Below are 11,578 nucleotides of genomic sequence, written 5' to 3' on the forward strand. Positions count from 1 at the left end.
CTGGGGGAGAGTCGTGCGGCGCACGGCAATGGCGCTTCATCCTTGCACACACGCTGCACCTACAAGCGAGCTCTCAAGAAACAACGAGATCTTCACAACAGCTTATTTAAGAAAATCCAGTGCATGCGCGGCTGAGCGAACCGGAATGTGTATCGTTCTATGTTCTAACGTACCTCGTATGAAGTAAAGCAGTTCCCACGCCATTTTTCAGGACGATTAGGGGAAATTGAGCGCGGCCACGCTCATATTCGTAATGTTCACTCCGAACTCAATGTTTTTCGTTAGGTTTTCACGGTATGTCAACTTCGTGATACGCTGCCTTCAACCATCTCAATAAATAGAGAGCTTTCAACATTATACGTTGACAGTAACGTATAATGTTGAATGTTCGCTATTTATTTGCTGTAATTCGTAATCGTTGAGGTTTTGAACGCGTGTTGGCCTATACAATGAAATGACTTGCGGAGGGCCAGCCGATCATCAAGATCAGTGTTTTTATCCTCCCAGACAAGTCTGGTACCAATTTATCGACCCCGGAGGGATGAAAGGCCTGGCGAGCGCTGGGACGGTTTCGAACCCTCGACCGTATGGCTACAACGGACCTCTAACCGACTTAGCCACACCCAACCATATTATTCATTAATTATTTGTTAATTTGTTTTTATTATTAACTGCAAAAATTTGTTATGCTTAAATTTGATAGTTGTGAAAGCAAGTCTATCTTCCAAGAGAATCAAATTTCTTAGGAAGTTATGCGCATTTTAGGCGATCTATTGTCCTTTTCATTACCTTCAGAAATTTTGTCACGTGTCACTTATAGCGCTACTTATTACTCAAATATTCGATGGTTTGTCCCAACACTGACAGGAGGCTATAAACACCGGATATTGTTTCGCACAGCTTGATGCAACGGAACGATCCCGACATCATCGATGTATACAAAGTTTAGAGCAACAAGAAAATGCTAAGTCGTCCATCTTCAACTGACTGGCTCAAAGGCATCACTCCACGAATCTGAGGTTGTACGGATTTCAGGTGGAGTATTCGTATACGGGATGGGAGACTATGGAGAGGGGGTGATTCCGTCCATTTCTTCCTAATTGCCGTAAAAACGGTTCGGAAGGTACGGCTTCGGGCGTTCTGGCGCACTATTTTCTACAAGAAGTTCGACTGGAGCGCGCCAGCCTTGCGCGGCGCCGCACGAATACTCCACCTGAAATCTAAACCACCTCAGATTCGTTGGGTGATGCCTTTAAAGAGCACGCTACCTCCATTAGTAGAAACATGAAGAATTATGGAAGATAAGGTCTTTTTATCTCATTTTGTGACTTTTGCAAGGCAAAAATCTGAGCAAAATTATTTCTACTCTGCTAATTTCGAGTCTTTCCCAATCATTTATTCAATAATTTCACAATTTTATTTCGAAGATAAGTGTCGAACACGAATTCATAGGTACTCTTTTCGCTCCTAAATAATTCTTTCCCTTGCATTCACGGATATCAAGACCTAAACTAACACCTTCTTCAAATTAGCTTCGTTTATAAATATATTTTGACATACGTCAGAAAAATGCCATCAAAACCATTCGATGCAGATCCTCCTTCAGCTAGCGTCTGAAATGAATATTTTCACTTTCGCTTATTCTGCTACGCTTTGTTTACCGCTACCACTAAATTTTAAAACGAAACCTCCCAACAGTGGCTTCCCTCTCTTGCTTGCTGTGGTCATCTCCCTGCTCCTGCTCCTCCACTGGCCCTCCTTTCGATTCTCCTACTCACATGCTCCTCCTCACATCCTCCTCCTCTTATGACGGCCCTGTTGTGAAGATGAGAAAACGTGTCTGTGTCTGACACTGAACATGATCTCCTTAATGCGATGTCGAACCATCGACCCTACAAACCCTGTGGGAAGCTGTTACCACTACGTCACACTTCTTGTTGCATATTACGTTAGAGTAAAAACATTTCTCTTTGTAAAAAGCTTTAGGAGCTGATGAAATCTTGCAGAAAATCAAAATTCTCTTGCATTTTATAATTCTTTTCTTTGTTGGAGTTTCCGTATATATCTTAGTCGTCATTTGCAATCAGATCTGTTCCCTAATGAACTTTTAAATCTCAAAGTTTGAATTTTATTTTGGCACATTGTCGTTTACAGCTGTTTTCCACCAGTTGAATCGATCTGAATGTTAAACAGGAGCTCTACGCCCACATGCGAGATTCTTGGACTCTTACTTGTTTATATAACAACCTTTTTTCTTTTGCCTCTAACGATTAACGAGCTCTCATTCACAAGAGTTCCTGAGTATAAATAAAAACTATTGAAAATTTGTTTGTTTTTGGAAAAAAAATATGAATGAACGGCAATCAACGCTGTATCCCCATGGGCGATTTTTTCCTAACATTTCGCTAAAAACTAGTATAAGGCAGAAACGTACCTTTCACCTTTCGAATTTCTCCGTAACTGGAGAAGTGTATCCATGTACTTGCTTGGTGGATGGTTGGTGTTGACCGGAGTGTGGAAGTCTTATGGAAAATATACAGTTCAGAGTATAGATTACGAATACAACCGTGCTCTCTCTCAATTTTCCTTAATCGTTCGAAAAAAAAAACGGCGTTCGTTTCTACGAGGTGAGCCGGAACGCGCCGCATCGACGGGCGAGCGGTCGAAAATCAATGAGATCCCCTAAACATCTCATCCAAGTAGAAAATGAATAGACTGCTGCTGAGCGGATCGCAGCGTGCACAAGGGAATGCGTTCTAATGTGTTTCGTAGGAACGAAGGTGATTCTCACGCCATTTTCCAGGATGATTAGGGAAAATTGAGCACGGCTACGGTCGCTCCCGTAATCCACTACTCGAACTCTATTTTTTGATGAAGTTTCCACACTACGTCAATTTTGCGATGGGTTGCTTTTAATCAACGTCAAATTCTAAGCAATAACACTATTCGGTTCGAGTTTATGTTGACACAATTTATTTCTACGCAGATGTTGTGAATCAGAATGACATGAAGTCCCACTCTCTACGGAAAACGACTTTTCTAGAAAAAAAAACTTTAAATTTTCTGCTTAATAATGAATAATGAATAATAAATAATGATACTAATAATTGATTTTTGTTTGCTAACAATAACCTAATCTACTGCACGAGATTAGAATGAATTCACTTTATAGGCGAGCGAAAAAAAGGACGAAAACACAAAAATTTCACAAAATTCTCGGAATTTTTTCGTCCCAGACTATGCGCCACGTCTCTCAAAAGAACAAAATATCAGATACGATTCGATTTGATTCGATTTTATTGATTGATATCGTCGTATATTTGCGTATATATATATATAAACATATTTTTACATCAAATTCTCATTTGTTCATTTATTTCTTGGAAAAGTTGTAAAAAAAAATTTATTTCAAAGTGCTACTGTAATTTATTAACAGCAGAGAATATTGAGGTGCTACAGACTGACTTAAATTTGCCAATTGACATGAATCTGTTAAAATTTTTAAATCATAACTTTTTAATTTTTATCTCCGTGCTTTTCTTCTTACGTTTATTTCTCGTATACATTCTTCCCAAAGTACACAGAGAGATCCTCTTCCATTCTTATTTGAGAGATCATCGGTCTTCTCCTTCTGTTTACGGATAATATGTAGATTTGTTCCTCTGGCAATTAGTCAGTATTCAGCCATAACATGTAGATACCACCAAGAAGGCTATTTAGTAACTTTTCCGCTTTCTGATTAGATTACTTAATAGAGTTTAACTGAGGTAAGTAAACCTAATTGTTGGGTACTTAATCGATTTCCACATTTGGTAATCCATGCTTTCTTTTTCTCTGCCGTTTTTAGAGTGAGTTCAGTTAGAATTTGTTTTTTCTGAATAGACGAACATATTACCTTATTAACTAACTTAATTAATTATTAATTAACTGCTTATAGTAGCCTCTAATATGTCTTTTTTTCGTTCCTTTGTTGTCGTTTGTTTTCTGACGTTACGATGAAATTTGGGAATTTGAATCCTTAGACACTTTTCCAAATTGTGATCTCACTCCAGTTACTGTAATATTTCGCAGTATTTCGCTCATTTTTCAATTTTATGCTTGTATTTGAATTGAAATCTCAAAAGAAAGATTTCAATAATATGTAATTTCTTACAAATTCTTTCTTATAATTTCTTACTTTCTCTTTCCCGTACTTATTTTCCCCAAAATTTCATTCCTTGACAACTTATGCGTCGCAGACGCCGCCGCACCGTCACTCATCGTCACTTCTTCAACGTTCCTGTGCATAATATTGCTGTCAATCTTTCTTCCAGGAATTCTATCACTCCTCTGAGTCCCTGCTGAGAAAAAATTCCTGTTGCTAAAAACAAAAGATCCTCTGAGAAGAACTCAATCGTGCGAACAACTGAAATATTGAAATGATCACTAAGATTTAAGAAACATGAATTTTCTGATAACTATAATTTATCAGAACCCCATTAATCCAATCGTTATCCGCCGTTTGTCCCGCCTAAAATTATTATGTGAACCGAAAAAATCATAACTCTTTTATATAACAAAATTTTTCGTAATTTTTTGAAATGAGAAACGAATAAGTAAATAATAGTAATAAATAAAATAAAATAATAATATAATGAAAAAAAATAGTAATGAAGTAAAATAAAAAATAAATTTTTCTAAAATTAAAATTTTGAAAAGAAGTATATAATGTACGTGAAATAAGGTGAGTACAAATATCGTATCTCTGACCGCGAAAAAGTGTTGCAAAAAAAAAACTCGTGTATTCTCTATATCGTTGCTACAATAAAATTAAAGGACCTGTCCAAGAAGGGAATTCAGTGATATGTGAAGTTTTTCGAAATTTCCATTTTATGACAAGTTGCCGACTGTGAAGGAAGAAGAAACAGTAACAATATATGAATAGACTTTTTTTCACTTTTGACAGAAAGAAAATTAAAAAAAAACAAAATGTGGACAGAGTTTTCCACTCTTAGCACAATGAAAATAAACAATTCCTGATACAATTACTTGCTTATTACATCGATTTGTGGATCTTTTAAAATTAAATTTACATTTCTCGGCGTCATTTAAGTGATATCGTTGGTAAATATAATCATGTACATAATTGTTTATTGCATTAGTTTATTACGTACTAATAGTACATTTTTAGATCTTATTCCTATTTTTTTTGTTTTCATGTTTATATTTCTGTTATTTTGGTCAGAGATGTGGCGCAGTCGGTTAGAGGTCCGTTGTGGCCACAAGATCGATGGTTTGAAACCGCACTTGTGTAAACTAGACCCTTCAACCTTCCGGAGTCTATAAATTGTTGCCAGACCTACCCTTACTATTTTTCATAACTTTTCATCTCTTTCAATTTTTCTCTGATCAAATTTTTGAATCCAATTTTTTCGCACTGATCTAACGCATCTTCTCAATCGATAATCTAAACACTTGAATTCTGCTTATTTTCAGTAATTTTTACAGCTGTTCTTACAGTATTCCAATTTTATTCAAGTCCGTTTACTCTTTATTTACCGTTTTTTTTTTTTTTCTCGGAAAGACACCTTGTTGAAACCTCTTCCTGTACTTTTTCTTCTTCCTCTGCTGTCGACCTCCATCGTGCTTTTTTTCTGTTCGTTCATCCTTGACTACTGCTTTAATAACTTTCTTTCAGAATATGTTTGTTGAATTGTTTTCTCTGATACTCCATACGGGTATTAATTCACTTGGAATGCTATTCAACGGAATACTTCTATATCTTGTGGTTTTTAAAACGCCAAAATTTCTGCGAGTTTATGCCATTTTAATAGGCAATTCGGCTATTATCGATTTTTTCGCTTCATTTGTTTCGCTTCTCACCCAACAACGGTAAGTACAAGGTTAAAGGCAACATACCACAAACCTCACGTGGTGAGGAAATCCACTGGAAAAAAAAGGAAAAAGGAAAAAGCTAGCGACGGGGTTGTATATTGCGGAGTCCGGCCTGATTCCGCCCAGCTCTCCCTAACGGTCGCAAAAAAAAGCGTGGGAACCGTTTTAATTCCTACGAGGCACGTTAGAACGCTCATCCATGTAAACGTTTCGGTCCCCTCAGCAGTCGACTTCACGTGAATAAGCTAAATAGAAGACATCACTGGTCTTCGACTGTTCGCTCCTGGATGCGTGCACGAGGGTGGTTGCAACAAACTTCGTAGGAAAGAACGGTACATTCCACACCTTTTTTCACGAAGATTGGCGAGAGTTGAGCAGAACTATCCCAGATCTGTAGTTTAACAAATCCATTTCTAGCTTTCTGCACTGATTCCCTCACCACGTCAGGTTCTTGGTATGGTGACCTTAAGGAATGATGCGTGTGTAGCAATTTGCCTGGCTCATCGTCGCCTTCGCGTACGTCTATCGGGCAAACGGCTTCAGGAATAATTTGTGACCGTTTTTCTCAAACTCACAAATGCACATAGAAATGAAACGGAAGGCGAAACACTATGTAGTATTTTATAGAGAATGTTCTCTTTTGCAAGATTTTTTTTTGTTTTTTTCGATATTTTTTTAAATTCTGCACCCTAATTTTGTTTTCTCATGAAGCATTTTCGATACTCTCCGCACTTAATCAAAGTTGTTCGTGAAGTTTGTTTACTGTAGGAAAGATTATGATGGAATTATGTGCGACTCAAATTCTTTACATGCGAAAAAACACTAAAGTATTTCCAAGCACTGTTCCTTCTACAAACAAGGTTCCAATTTCAATTTCAGTTGACTTATCGTCTCCATCAAATTCGACCCATAAATAGTGACAAAAATACTCCTTTCTGACCAAAAAAGAGAAAATTTTTGAAAAATTCAAAAAAAAACAGTGTCGTACAACGTGCGAAAAAAATTTCTTTTCAAATGTTCCATAACATTTTGCCAACAGTTGTATCTGCTTTTTTTTTGAGTTCGTCAGAGATGGCCACGAATTATTATTCGAATCCAAAAGAAATGAGAATTTTTCGTATTATTAGTGGCACTGAATAAAACACAACTTTTTTTTTGCAGGATCATTCCTGCAGGTAGTAGTCTAATTTATTTCTCATATGGACCGTGCCGATTGCTTGGACCAGGATTCTGCTACGTAGCGTACGTTTTTTTTTGTCACATTTCATTTTCCTACACTAAATTTTGAATTTCAAATTTTGATTTTATTTCTCTTAATTTTAAATTTAACAGATTTTAACTGTCTTTTTTAAATTTATGATGAATCCACTTCAAAGATCCACAAATTTTCAGGTACACGTTAATGTTGTCATGCTATACGCATGCGTTATACTCGATTTTATTCTCATTCTACTTCAGATATTATGTGTTAAGAAAACCGCAACTATCGCATTTATCATTAAAAATAGCTATAGCCGTTATTGCAATCCCATCGATACTTCAATTTGTAAGTTATTTATTTAAGGTATTTAAGCTATTATCTTTCGAAATCATTCGTTATCATGTGCGACTTTCGATAAACCTCGTTGATGTTTCAATAATTGTTTTCTTTGATTGAGCCGGACACGAGGTTGTTACAATCCTTTATTCGTGGCTAACGTTTCAGCATTATCGCCTTCTTTAGAGCCTGAAAGGATGAAATCGAACGTGATTAATCCGATCAAACGCCTTATCCGCCCAACAAAGAAAGTCCTACGTTTATTGTTGGGCCTCATAGCTGACCAGTAGAAGATAACACCGTACCTTAGGATCAGCTGACTATCCTGCCCTACTATGAAAATTCGCGAATAGCGCATTCCAATGTTAATTTTTCTGGCTATCAAAAACTTATTACTGACACTTTTTTTGTAAAGAATATAAAATCTACAACACACAACAACAACTTTTCTCTCGATGAATAAACGATTTTATTCATAATGGCCATTTGCGAAAGATAAAAGGGTAACGTAGCTGATCCGAACAATCCACATTAGATTACATTACGCCTACACATTCGACTCGACTTCGCTTTAGAATTGTTTGAAGTTTATGAACAGGTGTTTGATCGGCAGGGTGCGTCCCAAATAAGATTGGATCGATAAGAATTGATTTATTAAGCTTTTTAATTGATTTTCTTGAGCTGTGGCCAAGATTTGTTTTGATCTTCTTTATTAAGCAACAGCTAACGTTTCGGCGTTCTCGCCTTCGTCAGAGCCTGGAAAAAACCAATACCAAGATTTATTAAGGATTTGTTTTCTTAAATTGACCTGGAAACGAGATTGTTACAATCATTTATTCGTGGCTACCATTTCAAAAAACCTCTTTGCAATTCATTTTTGGGCTCTTGAAGTGGATACAAAATGCTTCCAGAGCCTTGCACGGCGCCGTACTAGGTTTGTACGCCAGTATCGTGATCATAACTTCAGTATCTTCTTCGTAATGACGTCGTACCCTATGGCCATCTAATGTAGTGGAGTTACGTGATTTCCTTCTGCTATCCAGGTGTGCGGAGTCATTGGAGACGTTCGTGCACAATGCGGTAACATCGAAATACTCCACTACACATGAGTTATCAAAACGTGTGTTGTTTAAGTGCTTTTGCAAAGTTGTTCAATAAATCAATTCCTATCAAAACATTCTCATTAGTTTTGGAACACACCCTTCACGCAGTGTCTTGGGATAGCCAACAGGTGAATCAAATCGCCGTCCCTTAAAATTCTTTTAAATTTCAAGTTCCTTTGAATTTATTAGCACAAAGAAGCAAGAGGACAGCAGCTTTAGACGGTTTGGACTTACCACGACAATCAGAAATAAGCACAGCCATAGACACCTTCACATATCTACTTATTTATTTACTTATTTATTTCATTTACTATTCTAAAAGTGTGTCGTTCTCTTTCAGGCGATAGTAAGTGGTGGCAATTACCGACAAGAATATTTGATAAGCATTCTGGCAGATCGGTTTCCGCAATATAATGCCACCGGTGAGACGATTTCTGGCCACAGAAGTGTATTCGAATGGCCTGTGTTTACGGCAATATTGCATATGACGCTTCCAATCACTCCTGTTTACATTTGTATTCTCATTCTAAGAAGAAGAATTGTTTTGATGTTGTCAACGGATATGATGTCAAAGCAAACAAGGAAAATACACGCTCAATTACTAAAGGTAACAGATTTACATAGTTTCATGCAAAGACGGCACACCACGAATTTGACGATGTTGTGATCTCTCCATGAAAAGATAGGGTTAGTGGTTTAGTTACGAGTGTGGTTGCGATCACACTCAATCCCTTCTAATTATCCAGAAACAAACCGTGCTAAACAACACTGGCGCGACACATCCCCTTACGAGGCACCTAACAACAGGTCTTCGAGAGGAGGCGGGCACGACCCCTGCGAGGGAAGTGAGGAAACTTGTCGCGTAGTTGGGAGCCTTGTAGGGAAATTCGATCGACAGGGCTGTTCCCCACGCCGTTATTCGAGACAATTAAGGGGAGTTGAGCATGATCGAGTTCATATTCAAAGTCGTCTACATCCTTAATCCTATCCTCTCGTGAGGAAACTCTAACATCTTCGTGATACTCTACCTTAAAGGCACCACCCCACGAATCTGAGGTGGTACGGATTTCAGGTGGAGTACTCGTATACGGCACAGTAGATCATGGAGAGAAGGTGATTCCGTCCATTTCTTCCTAATTGCCGTAAAAAAACGGTCCGGAAGATACGGCGCGTGCACAAGGCTGGCGCGCTCCAATCGAACTCGTTGTAGAAAATAGTGCGCCGGAATGCGCGAAGCCGTGTCTTCCGGGCCGTTTTTACCGGCAATTAGGAAGAAGTGGACGAAATCACCCCCTCTCCATAATCTACGATCCGTATACGTATACTCCACCTGAAATATATACGTGAAACTTTCCAGCATTGGATGATTATACAGACCGAGTTGTCCAATACCATACGAGATAACGCCCAGGAAGAAAAAGAAGGTAAAACATAGGAATAGCCGAATTTTTTTAATTTTCTAAAGTCAATTCCATTAAACAACTGTTTAAAATCATCACCACCAAATCGAGGTGATACGGATTTCAGGTGGAGTAACGTATACGGATCGTAGATTAGGAGAGGTGTTTCGTCCACTCTTCCTAATGCCGTAAAAACGGCCCGGAAGACACGGCTTCGCGATCGGCGCACTATTAAACGAGTTCGATTGGAGCGCGCCAGCCTTGTGCACGCGCCGTATCTTCGGACCGTTTTTACGGCAATAGGAAGAATGGACGGAACACCTCCAGACTATGTATACTATACTCGTCTATGTATAATCTTATACGGTCGAATAAAATACAAGCTTAGTAAAGGGAGCATTGGCATCATGCCAAACGATAGAAACGCTTTCAGTATGATAACAACCGAGTGTCCAATACCATACGAGATAACGCCCAGGAAGAAAAAGAAAAAGCTGCGAATTTTTTTTTTTTCCATAAACAACTGTTTAAAATCACACCCAAAGGGATACGGATTTCAGGTTATACGGATCGTAGATTATGGAGAGGGATTTCGTCCACTTCTTCCTAATTGCCGGTAAAAACGGCCCGGAAGACACCTTCGCGCATTCCGGCGCACTATTTTCTACAACGAGTTCGATTGGAGCGCGCCAGCCTTGTGCACGCGCCGTATCTTCCGGACCGTTTTTTTACGGCAATTAGGAAGAAATGGACGGAATCACCTTCTCTCCATGATCTACTGTGCCGTATACGTATACTCCACCTGAAATCCGTATCACCTCAGATTTGGTGGGTGATGATTTTAAACAGTTGTTATAATGGAATTGACTTTTAGGAAAATTAAAAAAAAATTCAGGCTATTACCTATCAAGCTTGTCTACCTATCTTTTTCTTCCTGGGCGTTATCTCGTATGGTATTGGACAACTCGGTCTGTATAATCATCCAATGCTGGAAAGTTTCACGTTTCTATCGTTTGGCATGATGCCAATGCTCAGCCCTTTACTAAGCTTGTATTTTATTCGACCGTATAGAGATTATACACTAGCACGATTTTTTGGCTTTGTAACAAAAAACTCATCAACAAACGGAACAATAGTAGTGTCTACGATTATACATGAACGTAAACCTAAATGAGGTACATGTGGAAAATTCTATGTTCTATTTTAGTGAGAGAATAAATCTTATATATTTGAAGCAACAGTTATATAAGCGACACTTCTTAGTTCAATCTCACTCTAAAGTTGAGTTTAATACAAAAAAAAATGAGATTGTTGGCAGTTACTTTAAAAATACCAATAGCAGTAGAAAAAAGTGAATTACAGACTTGGTTTCAAAAAAAAATCTGAAACAATACCCTTCAAAACGACTCTACGGAAAATTCGTGAAGCGGAACGATTATTTCAATTTCTGATATGGGTAACTTTTATTAGTTTATTTCCTTAATTTTCATTTGTTCCAATTGCTTGTGTTTAATTGATTTATTTGAGCGGTAGCCAGGATTTTTATTGATCTTCTTTATTAAACAACAAATTACAATCCAAAATCTTTACCCCACTTGGAGACCACCGTAGAATATGTCATCCAAACTCCGAAGTAGAGGTAGAAGTGAGAATATTATCCTACG

This window comes from Necator americanus, chromosome IV (assembly GCF_031761385.1).
Source record: "Necator americanus strain Aroian chromosome IV, whole genome shotgun sequence".
NCBI classification, from domain to species: domain Eukaryota; kingdom Metazoa; phylum Nematoda; class Chromadorea; order Rhabditida; family Ancylostomatidae; genus Necator; species Necator americanus.